The following is a 16,362-nucleotide window of genomic DNA, read 5'->3' on the forward strand; positions in this document are numbered from 1 at the left end:
AAAGTATTGATCCAAAGATTGGAGTTTGATCTAATTATACCCAAAGATCACAGGTTGATAAAGTTTTCAAAACTAGCCTAAAAAGTTAGGTGGATTAATTCCAGTGATATATAACATTAGGGTCAAACTTAAAACATTGTGGAAATTTCCTTTACAGCAATGGCAGCACTTTTGCCTCCTGCCAAAAGTGGGAAGTGTATAAAGCCGAAGAGAAAAGACATGCATATTAGGAGGATTCAGCAAATTTCCTGGAACTTCAGTCCCCTCTTATGTGTTCAGAAATTTAATTTATTATCATATTGCCCTAAAGATATAATTTAATTTGAAATAATTCTGCTGTAATTTCAACCTTTTTACATATTTTACTCTTTTTACTTTGGGACTGTATCCTTTTGTGAGTGTCAAATTCCAAGCATTTAGAAAAATCTACATAGAGACTGGTTATAGTTAATGAAAGAAACATATAATTTTGCATTTCAAATACAAAAATAAAACCTAGGTTTGGCACAGTTAAGAGAAGGATAACATAGAATAGAACATTTAGAAAATACTTCAAATAAACCAAAAACTACTTTATAACCTTTTTTTTTTACTTAATCTAAGGGAAAATAGCTTCATTCAGCTTTTTTAGTATTTACAAGAGTCCTATATCCTTTGAAAAATTATTTTTAATGGTCAAAGGTAAAATATATTGAATTCTTCTATACAGCTATACTGCAATACCCTTGTTAAAGAAAGCCTTCAAAAATGCTAATTTGAAATTATGCCTGAAACAGGACAAATCTTAAAGCTACTTATTTTTAATTTTTTTGTCCAAAACAAGAAGTGATCAGCTGTGCCACCACTGTCCACTCTTGCCTGAAGCCCTTTCAGGGAAAAGTGTGAAAAATTAACCGGAGGATAAAATAAGTTCAATAGAAAATTAGCTTTTTGGTTAAAGCAAACAGAAGTGAACAGAAGGAGAATAAACACGATTTCTGTTTCTGTTTTGTTCCATATGCACCAATTACAAACAAATTGAGCTGCTGGTGGTCAGAAATCCCAAGGATCTTGTGATATGTATTCCTGTTTGTCTCTAATCCTATATTAAATATTGTACTGAGGCCTGTTAAACATTGATAAGCTTTTTTTACGCTGTAAGTCCTCCAAGATCATTGTGCCTAAATACCTAAATACCATAAAGACCTGGATAAGTTTTATGCATTGTTATGTTGGTTTAGATGCATCTTACCTCTCAGTCTTATCTCTCCAAGGGAGAAAGTCAGCCTAATTGTATATTAATATTGGCATCATTAGTGATTAGCTGTTCAAATCTGAAAAAAAAAAAAAGTTATTCAGTGCAGTTTTCTGATGCTCATTCATTATGATCAAAGGAATTTTGTCAGTCTTTCATGGGAAATTTACAAAAAATAGCAGAATTGCATATTAATCATTTTTGTGTATAAATCTTTGTAAAGAACTCTGCTTTTTGCAACTTGTACAATACATTGGTTTGGAAACATCATTTCTCAATCTACTTTGTTTTTTCTTAGAGCAAGAACCTCCTGTTTTGCTTAAATATTTATTTCTCATTGCCATACCTTTCTGACTTTTTAATGTATGGAACAGAGCTTAGTATAGGTCTGGTTTTAGATATATTTTTTTTCCTAAGAGATGTTTTTAAGGGCAGAAAAAACCCAAGAATATGATCAAACTACACACAGACTTGAATTTTCAGTGCCATTTTTTCAGGTTTTGCATTTTCATTGAGATTGGTCTATACAACCTTTATATATACACAAATAGTCCATGCTTCTATGCCTATTGATACAAATCATCAAAGGATAGACACAGAGACTATTTTCTGGGTGCAAATGGGAGAAGGACAGAATGGCACCACACATTTCTATCTCTGTGGCTTAGGACATTTTAGTTTCCATCTCTAAAATCAGCAGCTGTTGTTTATCCTTCAGTATCTTTTTAATAAAGCTATACTACTAAATGCACAAGAAGTGTGTCCAAGATGTCTTTACTCACTCTTCACTTAGATGTGCCGGTGTGTAGATGTTTCCAGAATTTCTAAAAGCAGCTGAGTCCATGGATTTGTTCTCTGTATCTCAGGATCACAGTTGTTCGAGGCAATTTCCCTAACAAGATAAATATATTTGCTGACACCTCTAAGTGGCTTTCTGTTCTTAACCCTTAATAGCACAATTCCCCCACACCCATAAAACAGCTGCCATGAATACTTAATAATACCTGTTTGCTCTTTTGCCTTATCATATTAGGATCAGATAAATAAATGGTTTTTTTTCCAAAGGACACTCATCTTGATATATATCTGTTCAATTTTCTAAACAAGGGACTAGAATATAATTTTGGAGCTTTAGATTTTGAGTTTTACAAATACATACGGGAATCTTTTGTGTGTGTGCGTGTGTTTCAGATCACAGCAATAACAGCTTATTTTATAACACCTAAATCTTTTCTACTGTGAATTTATTAATGTCAATACCTTAAAGAATTAGAAGTATATAAAAGACCACACTTTAATTTTGAAATTATTTCCTTGAAAACCTACAGGAAGGTATGGTAGGCCAAAAAGCCAAACAGAACTTAAACAACAAGAAACCTGAGTTTTGTTTTTCTTACTTTTAGCTATCTCAGGAGAGTAAGAGGACAAATTAATATTAAAGAAAATTTCAGAAGCAACCCACTGACTTTATTCTGGGTAGAAAATATTAAAAATCCTATTTCTGTTTTCAGTCAAAATAGTAAGTTTTCTCAATCATTATATGTTTTTAAAGTTCTCTACAGAGTTCAGCAAACATTCCCATCAGCCTAATGAAGTAGGTCATGGAAGAAAAAATGCCATTTTTTTAGCACAGTGTAGTAAATCCAGAACAAATTAATTGCTTTCAAAATTCTGTGCCAGTAGAAGGATGTGCAGCTCCCAAATTCTGAGGTTATATACAAATTCATTTGATTTAAATATGGGTGATAGTAAAGCCAGGAACTTAGTTGGAGTCTAATGTCTAATGTCTGCTGGTTTTTTATTCTTTTTTTTTTTCTTTTTTTTTTCATTTCCTGATAATTATTTTTTTCCTGTGGGTATCTGGATATAGCTCACCACAGGTTTTTTTTCATTTCCTCCAAAATAGGATATATCATCCTTAAATCTAGATGGCTGAAACAACAGAAAGAAAAATATAATGACCAAAGGCCCAAACTTAGAATCTCGTACTTAATGGATGTAATGCCTTGAAAAACTTTACACTCTGGCTGATACAAACTTCTCCTGGGGGACCCACTGAAATTGGAACTTATGTTTTTGGGATTGTCTATTGACAAGCTCAAAAATATTGAGGTTGTGCCTGAGTGAAAGCATGTCTGAAAATACAGAGGAAGCAGAGACAAGCTGAAGCACGGCTGGGTGTCAGTGGAGTGACCTGTCCTTGGCTATGCACTGGCTGTGAGCCCCAGTGCTGCAGGTCAAGGCATTCCCATAGAAACAACATTTTCATAACAACATGGCAAACATGTTCTGACTGTTCTTTTTATCCCCCTTTCACTGTGACACTCCTTTAAACTCTTTTCTTTTTTCCTTGTCCTTTTTTCCTTTTCCTTTTCCTTTTTTCCTTTTCTTATGAGACATAAAGCCAACAGTTCTGGAATGAGCTGTGCCAGTCAGCTTGACAACTACTCACAGGGGATTGTTTTATTTCCATCAAATTTCGTGTCAACCAAGGCATGTTGCTGACTAAGAATTTGACTGCACAAACTGAGCTGCTGCAATAACTCACTGCTGCTATTGAAATCCTATTGCTCCTCTGTCTTCACTGGTATCAACCCCGAAGTCCTGCTTAATTTCTACACTACTGTTAAAAGAAACTCAGAAAGACAGGAGGTAAAAATAACTTGAGATTGCAAGAGCCAGGCAAAGAGCAGAAAAGTTCTGCATTCACTTCTGTCAGTCCTGTGAAACTGTAGGGAGAAGGCAGCAGCCTGCCTGTTTTCATGTTACAATGCTGCACTTTTCTACACTGAGAATAGAGAGGCTCTTCTCATTCTCATGACCACCTTAAAAAGAAATTTAAAATATGTATCTATTTTTTTAATTATGAGCACAAAAAATTATTAGACATTTAATATTTATTACACAGGAGAAGAATAAGGACAATGTGTTCACCTGAATCTCACTCTCTACCTTTCCAGATTTACCCTCTCAATGCTATTGAAATATTTACAGGAAATTTGGGGGCCCATGCTTCCATGTCAAAAGTGCATGTAAAAGAAGAGTAGGTATATTTTAGGAGATAATAAAGCACAAAGTGTACTTGGAAACTCTTAAAATATATAGTTCATCTGTGGGCAACTTCATAGTCACTGACTGAAATAAATTGCTGTTTTGCCTAAAGCTTGTATGATCAGGAAAATAGTGATGGTGTTTTCTAAAATCCTCAGGTGGTGATCCATGAGTTTTAAATATTTGCTATATTTTAAAAATGAGTATTTGATTGTTTTTTATTAAACTACTTTTGCTACAATGCATTGCAATAATACCTACAAATACATATTATTGGACTGCTGACGTGGGTTAGATTACAAGAACATAGAGACATAGGCTGCACATTAGACAGTCTATTTCTATCAAACTACATGATTGGATGAACTTTTCAGGTGAAATTTGAAAAGTTTAGACTTTTGGAACATATTAAGGAGAAAGGAAGCAGATCTTGAAAGAAAGGAATATATATATGTGGTATTATTTGGGCTTCAGAAATGCAAGTCACAAAAAGTTCATATAGATTTAATTGAAAGATCTTTCAAGTTATTTGTGCTATTGTTTTTTTTAGTCATCTGAGTTTCTGATAACCAGTTTTTCAATAGAAATCTCCCATATGTGTTGGCAATTTTTCATAATGAGGGCGGCAAAGTGATTTTGTTTCAAGTTTGAAATTCTTTAAATTGATGGGAGTGCAACCTGAATTTAAAATAATAGAACCTGCATTTATAAAAAGCATGTCATTCATAAAAAGGGTTTCATAAAAGACTTCTCTTAAAGTATTCTTCTTTTTCTGTAGAATATTTTATCTTGAATTTTGGGAGATGCTTATAGATTTTAAGATACTTTTATTTTCTTTCTCCTATTTATGTTGAATACTTCTTATATAGGATAAAATTCTACTGAATCAGGAAGCTGATATCAGATAGGCAAATAGGTACTACTCCACAGAAGTGATAGAATCTGTTCCAATTGATTTTTAGCCCTATCAAGCTATACCTTTTCTTATCTATATGAAAAATTTGAGGTTCCAGAGTCCTATTATTTCTTGAAAGCAAATAATAATAATACAATTTCCACTCCTATTCTTAAGCAGATCCTTTACTCAGATACACACCACCATAACTTCAATTGGCATCAGTAGCAGCTGTGCATATGTAACTTGGGCAAAGCTTAGCCCTTAATCAAAATCACTCCCTGATTATTCAGTTTATATTTCAGATGAGCCATTCAGTGATCTCTATTCCTTCAGTAGTGTATCATAAATTGTAAACCTCCAGTAACTTTGTTGTGTATTAATCCATCGCATTGTCAAATTAATTAATATGTATTTATATTATTCTGAAAAGAATCCATACTATGTTCTAGGCAAGTCTTGCTATTCTGAATATTTATGAGACAATCCAAGCATCAAGCTCTGTAACCCAATAAATACATTATTGACCTTGCTAATGACAGATTTCAGGCTTCACAGTACCTCTGCAAATCCTTTGGACTTTTTAGGCTTTGTCAGGACTTCTCTTGGCCTGCTCAGAGCTAAGTTTCTCAATGTTGAGATGTAAAAGCAATATTCTAATGACCTATTTTATAATGGCTATTTCCTAATTTGTTTTACTTTTGCTGAGCATTGTGCAATCAGGTGGTATAATGTTTGTATAGATTCTCTATACATTATTAAGTAATTGTTTGTGTAGAATGAGCTATTTATGATCATACCATAATGATGCAGAGTAATGGAATGAAAGACTGGTTGTGAATCAGAGCCCCTAAATGTGGGGGAAGATCATGCAGTGTAGAGAGTATAAAGGGATGGGATGATGACAGAAGTGGCACCTGGTGCTATGAGGACCCCCAGGGCTATTAAAAACTCATGAGTGGTCAATTACCTATTGTCACCTTCATATCTGTGTAAAAACAGTGTTTTAGAAGTAACAGGAGAACAGAGAGCAAGTATGCAAGATACAAAAGATGTTTGTTTGACATATGGGAAATTAAGATATATTAGGGACAAATAAACCACCATGAAAACCAAACAAAATAAAACCCCAACAAAACAAAACAAAACAACCCAAAAACTACCAAAGAACCCAAAACCAAAACTAAAACAAAACAAAAAAAAATCCCAAAACAAAAGCAAAAAAAGCAAAGGAAAGCAAACCAAAACCCAAAAGCCCCCCCCCAGAAAAATCCAAAAGAACTCCAAATTCCCCCCAAAGAAAACCAAACAAAAAAACCCAAGCAAAATCAAACAAAGGGAGAAACAGTTAGAAATATACATTTACCCTGAAATGAGGAGCAAGAAGCTGTTAACATCATGATGCACCTGAGGGAAGGACATGGATTGCTGGTGACATGCTGCAGTGTTCTACTCCTACTATGATGCTGCAGACTCTAACAGCTATAGAAGCAGTGAAGGGGGAAGAATAATACCACAGAAAAGAGTACAAAATCCAAGAAGTTTCTGCATAACAATTATAGTGGTATTATTTTTTGAGATTTTCCTCTAAAACAGTTTACTTTTCTCCTTTTTTATCTTGTAATTTCTATCACACAACTAAATAAATTCATGATACTCTATAAAAGGTGGGTTTTTTTTCTTTTTGTTGAAATAAATATTTTGAACATAACAAGTACACCTTAACGTTTTTCAGCAGAGCATGCAGCCCCTATGTTGAAGTGGAGATTGTGCCACCTGCTCATGCACTTGGGGAATTTTCTGAATCTCAGAGGTACTCCCCACGTAGAACATTTATTCATTCTATTCATACGTGAACTCTCAACAAGTCAATTTAAACATCATGTATTTTTTCAATGCCTCAAATAGGAACCTTTTTCTAAAGCATATAAGAAGAGCACCCATGCTGTAAGTGCTTGCTCCAAAAGAACAAATACTAGATGACCTGTAACAAGGAAAGGAAGATGGGCTTGTGAAAGATTAGGTTCTGTATTCATTAAATTTAGTTATATGGAAGATCATGGAATATTTTTCCCAATCAAAGTCTCTGATTTGAGTAGACTCTTCCTAGAACTGTTAAAATTTACAGAGGAACAGAACAATGAGATGACTAACTGAAAATATTTTCCTAGACGTTTACTGAAAAAAATAATACCTAAAAGGCTCTCAGTCTTTATCTACCCCCAGCAATGATTTTATCTTCACTGTAATGTCCTTAAATCCCATTACTTCTTTTTATCTATTGTAACTCAGAAGGTGGTCTGTGTTATTCTTCAGTAATGCTGGAACATCGTAAGATAACTTTTAATAGGAGACTTGGAGCATAAAGCAACAAAAAAACACTTATTTGGATCTTAGTTCTCATTCTTAGTGTAAGATGCAGGTTACATTCCTCAGTGCACAATGGGAGGGGGGTAAGAGTGAAATAAAGGCTCTGGAAGTGCATCCAGCACCTTCAGCAAGCAGGACTGTGAGGTCATACATCTACCTTTTCTAGACCAAGCCATAGACAAAATCCTCCCTTTATTTTCTCCTTTGCTTGTCAGAAAAATAGCTACTTGAATTTTAGTTGTTACAAAACAAAAGTTTATAAAACATAATGTGAAAGATATTTGGCACTTCCATGCTTCCATGGAAGTATCTAGCTTATTTCAAATTTCTTTCTTGCTGTCATAGTATCTTTAAAGGAAAGAAATCTCAAGTGTCATGAAAATAATTGCTTTACCTCTCCGTAATATTTCAATCATGTTGAATTAAGAAACTTTATTAACTGTCATTATAATTTCTTATAAATATTTTTTATTTATGACGATTTATTTATCCATGACACTTAGGGCAACACTGTTTCATATATTTTTTTATATATTGATAGATCATTGTTCTGATCTAAAACTTTATTACTATCTGTAGAAAATGTTGGACTGAGTCCAAGACAGTGAAGATAAATAAGTAGAAATGGAAATGAAACTCACAGAAAATATTAAATATTATCATAATCTATTTCCTATTTGCATTTCTGTCCATCCTCCTTCAATATTTCTAATGAAAGAAAACACATTGAATATCAAGAGCTGAACAAGAACTGAAATTCATTTTAAGGATAAGGAAAGTGACATGAAATTCAATAGAACTTTTGCCATCAACATTATTCATAAGGACTATTTGTTGATTAAACTATCTGTTGTACTCTCAGCATGTCATATCACATCAATCACATATGAATTTAAATTAAAGCCATATTCCAAAAAATAATAATTGCCAAGTTGCTACGTGTGCCATCTGAGTGCTAAATTTAAGCTTTTGCAGTACTTCAGCAGCTGCATGAACCTATGAATAATTCATTAACTGTGTGAAATAGTAGATTAGAATTAACTAACTAGTTGCATATTTTAGCTAATATTTGGAATTGAAGAACTGTGACTAGCCAATTCACCAGATACTTCCTAATGAAAAGCAATTATTTTGTGCAACATTTTGGAAGATCTACTTAATCCCTAATATAAGCTTTAGGAAAACAGAGAGGAATTGATCTAAAATTCAAAATAACAAGAAGAAAAGGATGTAATAAATAATATTCAGCGGAAGAAAAGGTTTTCAGCTAGATAATGTACAAGTGGCTTTTACATAGCTCTGGGAATTCTGGTTCTTGCATTCTACAGAAAACAGGTGATTTTTTTAGGCTTCCTTATGTTCATAATTTTATGTATTTTTAGATTGAAGGGATAATGATAAACTCTCTATGCACATTAGAAATGATTTGTCTTTTTTTTCTACCTAAATAGCATTAAAGTCCATATTCATAATTTCCAGAGATATGCTGGTACTGGGTTTGCCTGCTTTATGTGGCTGGTAAGCAACAGCAAATATCTGATGGAAGGAAACTGAAAATTCTCTTTGCAAACATTAGACATTCTTGCTCTCAAAGAAATTGCCAACAAATAAACAGCTCATTTTATACCTATGGGCTGAAAAGTAATGTATTTTCAAAGCCAGGAAAAGGGGCATAATTTCACACTAAGGTATGACTGAAATCACATGATTTAATGGAATCTTAGAACATCTCTAGTTAAAAAGAACCTGTGAAGATCATCAAGTAGTCATTGCAGGACTACTTAAAACTAAACCATATGAAAAAGTGCATTGTCTAGACATTCCTTGAACTGTAACTGGACGTGGCCACTTCCCTGGAGAGTCTGTTCCTGTGAAAAACCTTTTCCTATTGTTCATTTTGAACTTCCCCTGACACACCAAAAATCAAACTGTCAGGGGAAAGGTTTTCCCCTTTGAGGAAACTGCTGGTTTAGGAAGCTGAAACAATATTTTTCTTCTCATCGCAGGGGCAAGTATGACTCTTGAATATTTTATTGCATTTTATGTTGACCCCAGGCCTCTTGGTTGATAAACTGGGAGCTTAAAGAATTCGATTGTGGAGTTCCTGGACATATGTGATTTCCACCTTTTTGTTTGTTTGTTTGGTTTCTTTTTCTTTTTTTTTTTTTAATAGTTTTTATAATGGTATTCCTTTTTTTAATCTATGAGACCAGGTACCATAACACATTATGCAAATTTGTGACCAAGACTGAGTGATGACTCTTAAAGGGGAAATAAGAAAAACACCATGCCCTGTGTGTGGAAGAAGAAGCCCCATCACTGAGCAGCTGTATGAAGCCTCATTCCTAGGTGACCCCTTGCTAACTTTCCTTTCATGTGTAAAGCAGGAAGGGAAGGAGTTTGTGATACTGTCTGTAACTTGTGTAACTTGGGAACTAGTGGGTTTTAACTTGCTTTTTTTGCTAACAGAAGTGCTTATTCATTCTTAGTGAAATGTAATTTTTATCTAATTATAATTTTTAAATTATTTATAACAATCATATCTAGGCCTTCACTTCTGTATTATACTGCTGTCTGCAGCTAGTAGAGGATCTCTTATCCAACCTGCTATGATGGGGTCAGGTCATGCCTGACCAAGTAGAGATTAGGAAATTGTCTAATTTAGGGTATGACATACAAATGTGTTTCCTTGCTTTAAAATTACTGTCCATACTAGTAGTAGTAGTCATAGTAGAAATAATGATGATATTATCATTATTATTATTATTATTAGTAGTAGTAGTAGTAGTAATAAAGGAGGTGGGGAGGGAGAGATAAGAGAGCTGTGGGGAATTCTACCAGTATAGTAGAAGCAAAATGGTAATAGCACAAAATGGTATTACTTTTACTTAGAGTAATATCTGGGTCCTTTGGTACAAAATAATTAAGATGATGCAATACTCTGATAAAGGGAACTATTTAGAAGAGATTAAGGTACTCCAGCATTGTTTTTATTTGTATTACAACTGCTTATACATAATATTCCAGGACTTTGCAATGGCCAGTGCTTTGAAGATATCTAAATGCGAAAACTCCCTGTCCAGGCAAAACACCCAGGAGAAATAAGTGAAAGTGAAGAGGCAAAATGAAGTAACAGTGCAGTGGGTATTTTAATTAAAAGTAGTGGATGAAGGTGGTGGTTGGTCTGATTAAATGGCAGAAGAGTTGACCTGGCAAAATTTAATTCATTGAGGCTAACAGGAACAACTTTCTACACAGATACCCTACTTTGTTGGCCTCTTATTTTACTTCAGCTTTTTCCTATCCTTCCCATCCCTCCCATCCCTTCCCATTGTCAAGAAGATAATTTAATAAAATATTTAGGGTTTCATAATGCACTGTTTTTAACTTCATTTTTCAATGTGATTTTAATACCAGTGTTATCAAGTATGTACATAGGGAGAGATTTGTTCTGTCACCTAAGCATATTTTTATAGTAATTTAAAAAATCTCCCAAAGTGATATATTTCTCAGGATTTCAAATAATTAGGACAATTGATCAAATGGCACATTGCTGATTCTACAGCGGTATATTGCAATTAAGAAAATTCTGCTCTATTAAGGTAGTTTCATAGTGACAAAGAGATATATTAGTATGTATAATTATAATTATGTTTAGCATTTACAATATGCCCTCTACCTTAGGATCTCAAAAAGTTCTTCAGAACAATTTGTTTTGCATTCTGACTGTGGTACGTCTGGTGATACCTCTGTGTTACAGATAAGGAAAATAAATTACAGAAAGTTAAAATATTTGCAAAAGCTTGTGTATTAAGTCACTGAAAGAGGCTGATTGAAAGGACATGAAGCAAAGTTCTGTCTCTACTTAGGTTCACTATTTCTGATGCATTCAAAGTCTAGATTGCAAGTTGAGCAGTGTACCTCAGGCATGTGCCCTCAGAGGTCTCTAGAGTCTACACACAGAGAGTGGCTTTAAAGAAATTTATATGGGTTTCAAACAGATGAATCCATAATTGAACTTCATAATTTAAATCTGGGGAAAAAAATGGAAGAATCATGGCCTACAGACTTATCTAAGAGGGGTAACAGCTCAGAACTTCTCTTGGAGCAGCAGCTTCCTTTATACCTCCTCCTCAGGTTTGTCTGAGTCACAGTTGTATCCACAGCCTCCACAACATATCTTTAATGCACAGAACCTCCAATGTAGGCACTTGGAATTATGAAATCATTGACAATACTGAGGAAAAACATCTGACAGATGAAAATTGTAGAGGAACAAAGACATTACACAATTTTTTATTAGAATGTAAAGATTTTTCTTTTCAGGTTAACAAAATAGCAACAATCAAACAAAAAAATAGACTTCAAATATTTCAGTTAAAACTTTCATTTCTGTCTCCAATACTTATCTTTATATCATCAACTTCTATGTAGCTCCAAATCTCTATGGTGTCTTTCAGATATGATGTTTCAGTTCAAATCTACTCTTTTCTTCCTGTAATATTGTTTCAGTTTCCTCCTAATAAAAAAATATTTAAAATATTTCTGTTACATGTTAATAATAACTTTTGAAAATGTATAATCTGTGAACCAAACACAGAAAATTCCCCTGTCATATAGGTTCTATTTAGGTGATAGGGAAAGCACCTCCAAGAAGCTAAAATAAATTAATTAATATTACAGTAATCCCCAAGATACACTACATGAGTGACATAAAGATCATCTGGGGATGCAGAGGTAATAAACAATAAATCAATAGTTCTCCTAATCCACATTTCATATGTTTTTCAGTTATTAGATCTTTAGATATGTGTAGAAGAATCAGAGAATCGGAATAAAATAATTAGGAGGAAAAGAAGATATTAAATAAAGTTTGGGAAGGTACTATTTTTCATTACAAAGAAGGGAAAATAGAAGGAGAAAGAATAACAAAAAATTTCCACCTCAAGATAAGGAGGAACTTCTTTACACTGAGGGTGGAAGAATACAGGAACAGCTGCCCAGGGAGGTCATGGAGCCTCCCTCTCTGGAGATATTCAAAACTCACCTGAATGTTCCAGTGTCACTTGCTCCAGGTGACCCTGCCTTGGCAGGGGGGTTGGACTGGGTGATCTCCAGAGCTCCCTTCCAGCCATAATGATTCTGTGATTCTGTGATCATAGCAATTGAAAAAAGAAATAATTTCTAAAGTATTTTGATCACAAAATGTGCAGTTCATGGTCACTGTGTCTTATCAGGGATTTAGAAAAATGAGTAATCATTGATATAGAATTCAAATCTTTTTGGTATTAAAACTTACACTATTGATATTGAAATGGGTAAAACAGGCTACAGGGCATAAGTCAGACTTTCTTTGATTTTGCAGATTTAAGATGAAACTTTCCTCACAGCTACTGTATGTATGTCTAAAACAGAAAACCTTCCTTCAAATCCAGCTTGGAGGTGAGATGAGAAACAATATGCTGTATTGAGCCACTGCCAAGTACTGTGTGCTTTCTTCTACACAGCTCTGGGATGGGGTGGAGAATAAAAAACCTTGGCTTTGCTATGGGGCCAAAGTAAGTATTTAGGTCACATTTTTCTTCTCATCCAAGGAATCAGGATATAATTATTTGTAACTATGAATTAACCCTTTGTCCATAAAATAGATTTTTATGTGAGACACTTACAGATAACTGGTGCAGAAAAATACTGCTTAGACTTCTCCTGTTACTGTCATTTCAAACCTGAGTCTCTTAGTTCAAATCTCTTGTTCCTTTCCAGCTGAACTGTAGAAACATGCCAGTGTTGTGATGTGAACAAACAAGGACAAGGAAAACCTGTCCAACATAATTTTACTTGACACCTGAATTATAGTCATGTTGGGTTTAGAAAGTAAAGAATGCAGCAGAAACTTAATGTTTTTTTTTTTTTTCTTTAGTGGCTCTGTTGTCATTTTCTGCATATCAAAAAAAGAAAGGTTTTCTTCTGAACTAATCAAAACTAAAATTTTAGGTCACAAATTCTTCTCTCTAGAACTACTTTGATCTTACAACTCCCTTATTAGATTGAAAAAATAGATCTAGTTTATCCTACTAATCCTAATTTTACTATACTAGATTGTCACTAAATATGTTTTCATTTATTTTTCATGTTAGCTGGAAAGCTCACACAATATTTGATTTCTATGCATAGTCTTCAAAACTAAAACAAATTAGTAACTTTTAATTCTATACAGTGAAAACTACCATTAAATCCAATGCAACATTGGATTCAATGTTTTATGCAAATTTTTTCCTTCTTTTAAAAATAAATTTGCACGATATTCCATTATTGCAATGATCACTGACTAATCAAAATGCATGCCATCATTTTAATGCATGTGTAGCCTGGCATAGACCTACATATGATGCAAAAAACACATAAGGAAGCTCTGCATTACTTTCAAACAATTGTAGATATCAAATGAATGCAAATTCTAGATATTATTTTTTTTTTTATTCTGAAGAGCTGAACCATTCCAAATTCTGTTTCAAGATCCTTGTCCGCCTGACCATTGAGGCTAAGGCTGACCACTGGCACACAGTCAGATTAGAGGGAATGTTGCTGCTTACATGAATAAAGAACAAGACATTGCTCCAAGAACCCTAACAGACAGAGAAAATACAATTTATCTGCCTCTTTGTATCTTTGGCTAACATAATCTCTGTGGATTTGTCTAAAAAAAAATCTGAATTACTTACTTTTCCAATTGCTCCAAACATTCTCCATTTCATCAATTTTCCCTGCCTGAAAAGTGCTGATAAAAGGCCCTCATTCTCGCTGACTGGGAAATGAACAAAAAGACACCACTTCTACTTTTCTTTCCAATATTAATATTAAAGTTTGAGGGATTTTGAAGAAAATTAAATTTTGAGATGATTAGCTAAACCTGCAGTTTTAATTAATCACAGCCTTTATCCATTATAAAGCTTATGAATGCATCAAGATTTTAAGCATGTGGATGTGAGTTCAAGCAAGTGGGTTTTTTTAGAAAAGTAAAATATCTGAGTAAAGTTTAAAGTGAGTTTTCTGAATTTTCCTGTATTTATATAAATTTTTGAAAAGTTGGATTTTCCACAAAATATAGAAAAATATTAATTTTATTCTAATTTACAGTTGCTGGAAATATGCAAATATTATAAAAATATTTAAAAAATATGAAAAACCCCAATAAATCTAAATTATTCTGTTTCAAAGATCTAGATATATGAAAGGAAAATGGGATATTCTGCTCTGATTATACTTTATTGCCTTACAATGTACTCACAAAAGAGCCTTGATTTAGTGTCTGATTCTTATTCTTCAGGCTTGTTATGGAATCCTCATCCTGGCTAGGATGATATCACCAGGCTGACCAGAGACATGATGAAATTCCTATTTACAGAAAAAAATTATTGTCTCTTGTCTACTGAGAAAAAAAGAAATGCCTCGAGTGATGCATTTCTGTCAACATTTTCTGTCATTATTTATTCCTTTATTTTTTCTGTGGAAGCCCTTCAGACTCTCAGACCATGAATCATTGGTTATTCTACTGCTTGAAGATACTGGTGCTGCATAACACATTCAAAGTCTTTTTATGCAGGGTCTTTAGAATATTTGCTTAGAAACCAAATAGATCCATGTTTTTGAATATCTGTGTGGAAAGATGTGTGGAAAATGCATTAAGTGCATTGATCCCTATTTCAGGGGATTGTTTGTTTTGGTTGGTTTGATAAGATACAAGCCACGTGAATCTTTGGATGCTGAATTTCTGACAAACTAATTTTTACCTTTTTTTTTTTTTTTTTTTTTTAGTAATATGCAGACAAGTGGTTGAAAATTTTTATTAAGTTTTGGAAATCTGTAAAATTTTCTGGTCAGTCTAGAGGAGGATGAAGCAGTTTGTAAAAGAAACCGTTAAAGGAAGAAAATGTGGCTCACAAGGGATGGGCTCATTGACACTGCCCCAACAGGGTGGAGGTGATATGTTTAAATCCTTTACAGCCCTTTGAGCCTATGAAAGAATAAAAAAAAAAAAAAAAAAAAAAAAAAAAAAAAAAAAGAAGCTTGAGCTTGTGTGGTAAATAAAAGTCATGGAAAAGGGAAAGGTGATAGAGAGGACACAATATTTAGCAGTGAATTATTGATTTTACAAGTCAAAGAGTAACAGTATCTTGTTTCCAGAATGTTTTAGTCCCGATCCTTTGTAAGCAGCCTTTTTGAAGAGGGCTTTGTAGGCAGAGCTGGCAAGGCCCAGAGGCCTCTGTGTCAAGAGTATAAAAGTTTCCATTATCTTAGAGAAATTTGTTACTCTAAGATTAAAAAGCCTTTTTTTTTTTTTTTTTTTTTTGGGTTGCAACAATGAAATTCATAAAAGTTGTCTAGTTTTTGTCTCAAAACATCTTTTAAACATAATAGATTGAATATATATTCACAAGTTGAATAGCTGTCTGTTAGATTATTAAAAAAATATATTCCTACCTCACTTCAAAATCATGTGCAATCTTGGAGGTGCATTCTTGTCCTCAGAGCCTTAAACTGTGATCTGCTCCTGCTCCCTTTGACAGTACCACTGGAGATCACTCTCCTTGCCCTTTTATGGGGGCACTCTAGTAAAGCAGACCAGGACTCTTGACACTTAAGACTTCTGAAATATGTAGGGTGGCATAAAATGTGCTTAAAATCATCTCATTTGGCGTTTTGTTTTGTTTCTTTGCTTGATTTTTTTGTTGTTGTTTTTAATGAACATTCCCTGTATCAGAGTGTCCTGCACTTCTTAAAAAATTTGAGGTTCTAAATACTTTTATAAAAG

General features: G+C 33.7%; 1 protein-coding gene and 1 long non-coding RNA gene across 4 annotated transcripts in view; both read left to right on the forward strand.

Annotated features, from left to right (window-relative positions):
• The window catches only part of LOC110483263 (uncharacterized), a 28,992-nt gene extending 13,377 nt beyond the window's left edge, over positions 1 to 15,615 (forward strand). Inside the window, exon 2 of the long non-coding RNA XR_002467541.4 lies at positions 167 to 15,615. This is a non-coding gene — a long non-coding RNA (uncharacterized LOC110483263). The remainder of the gene's footprint in view (positions 1 to 166) is intronic.
• Positions 1 to 16,362, forward strand: part of IL1RAPL1 (interleukin 1 receptor accessory protein like 1) — a 678,558-nt gene that overhangs the window by 269,283 nt on the left and 392,913 nt on the right. The window lies entirely within an intron of this gene.

This window comes from Lonchura striata, chromosome 1, assembly GCF_050655825.1.
Source record: "Lonchura striata isolate lonStrDom1 chromosome 1, ASM5065582v1, whole genome shotgun sequence".
NCBI classification, from domain to species: domain Eukaryota; kingdom Metazoa; phylum Chordata; class Aves; order Passeriformes; family Estrildidae; genus Lonchura; species Lonchura striata.